General features: G+C 39.8%; 1 pseudogene; it reads right to left on the reverse strand.

Annotated features, from left to right (window-relative positions):
• Positions 1 to 2,599: 2,599 nt before the first annotated feature.
• LOC100924373 lies at positions 2,600 to 4,727 on the reverse strand (annotated as a pseudogene).

Genomic DNA, 4,727 nt, shown 5'->3' on the forward strand with positions numbered 1-4,727 from the left:
ACTTAATAAATGTTTGCTTCCTTCCTTATATGATTCAACCATGGCAGACAAAAAAGTCCCATCACTGAAAATGCACCTTTTGAATGGCTTTTGTTTTCCATTAGGGACAGTTCCCTGAGTCTGATCTGCTATTTTAATTGGAGAGAAGAAATTCCTTTCAACTTCCATCTTGCCCCTGCATCCAGCACTAAGATCATGCATATTATTCTGTGGATTATTTCACTTTAATAGGGCTGGAGGGATCTACCTGTACCTGATGACATTTGTCCTACATTCTATCAAGTATGACAAAAAAAATACTATTCTTTGAGAAGATAACACAGAAAAAGAGGGGAAAAAAAGACCTGTAGGAAAGATCGCAAATGCAATTGCATGGATCCTCGTGGAAGATTTATCAAAGGATATGAACTAGAATTGGGCAGAAGGAGAAAGCATCGATAGATTGAAATCTATGCTAATGGACAGTGTTATCTATATTGATGATACAAATGCTGGCTCTGTTGAGGTCTATGCCAGGTGCTAGCAGTATATGAACATGGCAGTTCTGTCACACTTAGCTCAAAAAAAAGAAAAAAGAATTTGGGTTCCTGCTTTCCTAGACTATGGAAATAATTGAAATTTCTTTATCTCTTCACACAACTCAAATTTTGGAGAATTTTCAGAGTTCATAAGGATTGGGGATATTGACTAGTTATTTATCTTGTTGGTCAAATGACCCAAAAGCATAATTTTATTTAAACATATAGGTCCTTTCCCTCTTTCTTTTTATCTCTTAGGGGGTATATGCAAAACAATTCTTTCTTAAGGATTAAGTGGATTTTTTGAAGCATAAGAAAGTAGCTAGAAAGAGTTGTAGAACAGAGCTTGGCAAATTTCAGGCTGCAGGTCAAATCTGGCTCACTGTCTATTTTTGTTCAATATGTTGGCTAAGGATGGTTTTCATATTTTTAAAAGTTACTTACAACAGCACTGTCAGTTTGCTCACCCTCTGCTCTAGATTATTGAAACAAAACAAAACTCTAAAGAGCTTTGAAATAGCAAATTTCCAGTTCCCTGCAACAGAATCCATTCTCCTTCCCTGAACCCTCAGTCAGCAGAAAGAAGCAGAAAGCAAAGAATCTGGCAAGACTTGGAGACTTCTCAATCTCTCTGAAAAATAAAACAAGAAATCCCTCTGTTGAGCCTCACTATGCTCATCTTTCCAGTCCTGAATCTATTGTGACTGTTTTATTTCTACATGGATTGCTCTGGTTCCACTGTCTGAAGATCAGGTAGGTTATATTTTACCTAGACTCCTCACTCAAGGTTTTTCAGTATCCTGAGGGGGTAAAGCAGGTATTCTCTCTGATTTGCCATTGGTTTGAACCCACATCAAGTGTGTTCCCCTCAACTAGCACACTTCCAATCACATCTAACCACTTAAAATCAGATTAATTTTTAGTAAAGGAACATTTACTTCAAATATATAGCAAAATCCCAGCATACAAATGTCTTCTCCCACCACCTCTGGGGCATAATCTTTCCAATACCACTTCAGTTGCTGTGGAGAAAAGAAAGCATCAGCTCAATTCCTATATATCATTATATACAAATTCAAGTTCAAATCACTACTAGACTAGTATATTAGACCCCTATTCCTCAGGGCTTCCGTGATAGGCTGGCTGCAACATCCAACCTGAATTCCTGGGTTCCTAGATGTCCATGGATTTAGTTCCTGGATTGGAGATTGCCTGTACCAACAACTGAAACAAACAAATAAAAAAATCCCAAACTACTAGCCCCATTTTCTGGAGTTATATGACATAAAAAGAGGGATGATGAACCTCAGGTCCTCCCCCTTTATCTACATGATGTCATCTAATTTGAGTGGAGTCCTTCACTTCCATTAATTTAAGGAAACCCCAGAGAGTGTTCAGTCTCTGTAATTTAAAGATGTCACCAGGACCGCACAGAATGTGGAAATACACTCAGTTCTATCTCCCAGAATCAGGACCCCCAATGGATCAGTTTACAACTCCGTCAACAATGTTTTAGTGTCCCAATTTTGCCACAGGTTTTATTTTCCTTTTCTGTCCTATTAATCAATCTGATAAGCGTAAGATGGTACCTCACAATTGTTTTAATTTATTTTTCTCTAACCACTAGTGATTTTGATCATTTTTCTATTTGACTATGGATGGTTTTGATTTCTTCTTCTGAAAACTGCCTCTTCATGTCCTTTTATCATTGATCAATGATGGAATGTTTGACTCTGTTTTCTATTTATCTGAGAAATGGGACTTATCAAAAAAAAAAACTTGCTATAAAAATTTCCCCAGTTTCTTGCTTTGCTTTTAATTTTGGCTGTGTTGGTTTTATTTGTACAAACCCTTTTTAATGTAATGTAATTAAAATTATTTCTTTTATATGTTATGATAGGTCTGTAATTTTCTTTCTTCATTTTTTGCTTTCCTGGTTTAGGTATCAGCATCATATTGGTATCATACAAGAACTTTAATAGGATTTGTTCTTAAGACAATTCTTATCATTATATTCCCCTATATTTAAAAACTAAAGTTTAAAAAAAAGAAAAGAAAAGAAAAGAGGAGAGCTATAGAGTCCAGGGCTCCAGACTCCCCATTAAAGAAAGCCATTAAATGCTTCTTGCATCCACTCATTTGGACATTTATTGTGTGCATCTTATCTACAGACAAATGGAGCCACTTAATAGGACCATAGAACATACAAATGGAAAGAAGCTTGAAGATCAGCAATATATTGGTTTTAAATATGGGAATAAATAAGGCGCAAAGAATATAAATGACTTGCCTATAGTCAAATAGGCAGCAGCTCACAGAGCTGAGATTCTGACTCAGGATCTCTGGTTCCAAGTCCATCGTCCATTCCAAGTACTTTTTCTTATTCCTAAAATCCAGAACTGCCCTTTAAATCCTTTTAAAGGATTACTTCACAATCAATTCTGGGTTTCCCATTGGCCACCACTGAGAGGAGAGCTTGCATTGTTATTCAGATCCACAGGATCATTTGCCCATCTGTCTTAGAGGGCAGGACTGGAGGAAGGTCCTGTAGGAGAGGGCCACTGACCACTGCCTTTATTCCACTCAGACAAGTGGGATGGGAATAGAAAGCTAGAGGAGTGTGGGTCATTGTTCCAGGCCATCATGCCATGGGGCAGATTTTATTGACTGTCTGGAAGTCTTAGCAAATTTGCAGTAGCTCCTGGGGCTGGAATCCAGGAACAAGGACAAATTGATGGTAGACACAGTGTTCATATGCTAGTGGAAACATCAGGAAGGATCCGGGGGAAGGAGGAGTGGGCTCTAGCCCCAATTGCTGTAAACATAAGCCCATGAACACATCTTCCAGGTAGATGACCTTGAGAGTCTGGGCCACAGCCAGAATCCTGAGGGCTAAGGATCCAGACAGAACATAGCCACCTCCGGCACAGTAGGGGGGATATATGTCTTGGAAGTACAATTCTGGAGGCATGTACCACTTGTGATTTGTATTTCTATAGATGTCACCTGTGATAAAGTCAGGCCATGGGGGCCCATTGGGCTGAAGCACCTGCTGTACCAGAAAGCTGGGGTTTAGAAAGACATCACTGTCCACCTTGAGCACATAGCGGGCATCAGGACAGTACTGGGCCATCCACTCCAGACCTATGAGGACCTTGAGAGTCAAGTTGCAGTAGGTATCCAGGAAGCCTACCGGGAGAAGATCCCCATGCTCCCTGTCCTCTTCTTGGAGGAGTTCATGAAGTTCCTTGGTGAACAGGGATGGGGGGAGACCAAGAACAAAGAGGCATTGGATGATCACACCCAATTCTAAAGTCTCATTGCCCCAAGTTTCCCGGATGGCTTGGCGTCTCCCCACATCCTGGGGTTGGGTCATCACCAGCATGAGCAAGAAGGGGGCACCTCTGGGGCACCCCTTGTCAGAGTGATTGAGTAGAAAAGGATAGAGATAAGGATACTTCAACTGCAAGGATGTGGTATCTGAGTCTGCCATTCAAACTTCCTTAGAGGAAGATTCAAAGTATCCTCAGCATCAACCAAATCATTTCCAATGGAACAGTAGTGAACTGAACCAGCTACACCCAGAGAAAGAACTCTGGGAGATGATTAAAAACCATTACATTGAATTCCCAGTCCCTATATTTATGCCCACCTGCATTTCTGATTTCCTTCACAAGCTAATAGTACAATATTTCAGAGTCTGATTCTTTTTGTACAGCAAAATAACAGTTTGATCATGTATAGTTATTGTGTATCTAATTTATATTTTAATTTATTTAACATCTACTGCTCATCCTGCCATCTGGGGAAGGTGGTGAGGGGTAAGAGGTGAAAAATTGGAACAAGAGGTTTGGCAATTGTTAATGCTGTAAAGTTACCCATACATATAACCTGTAAATAAAAGGCTATTAAAAAAAAAAAAAGATTAAAAAAACAAACAAACAAACACACAAAAAAACCAAAGTATCCTCAGCCAGTTCTGTGGAGTCCAAGGCATCAAATCCAAGGAAGGAGTCCCGGAATCTACAAAATGACCCACCAGCAGCAGTAGCAACCCCCCAAAGGCTGTGCTCAACAAAGCTCCCCATACCAGGCACCTCCTGATCAACTTCATGGTGCCAACTGTTGTCCTGGGTAAAGAGGACTGAGACGGCTTGTGAGTGATAGGTGCAAGATTCTACAGAACCCCAGTTTCTTTTTTTATTATAG

The sequence above is a fragment of the Sarcophilus harrisii genome, chromosome 1, assembly GCF_902635505.1.
Source record: "Sarcophilus harrisii chromosome 1, mSarHar1.11, whole genome shotgun sequence".
NCBI classification, from domain to species: domain Eukaryota; kingdom Metazoa; phylum Chordata; class Mammalia; order Dasyuromorphia; family Dasyuridae; genus Sarcophilus; species Sarcophilus harrisii.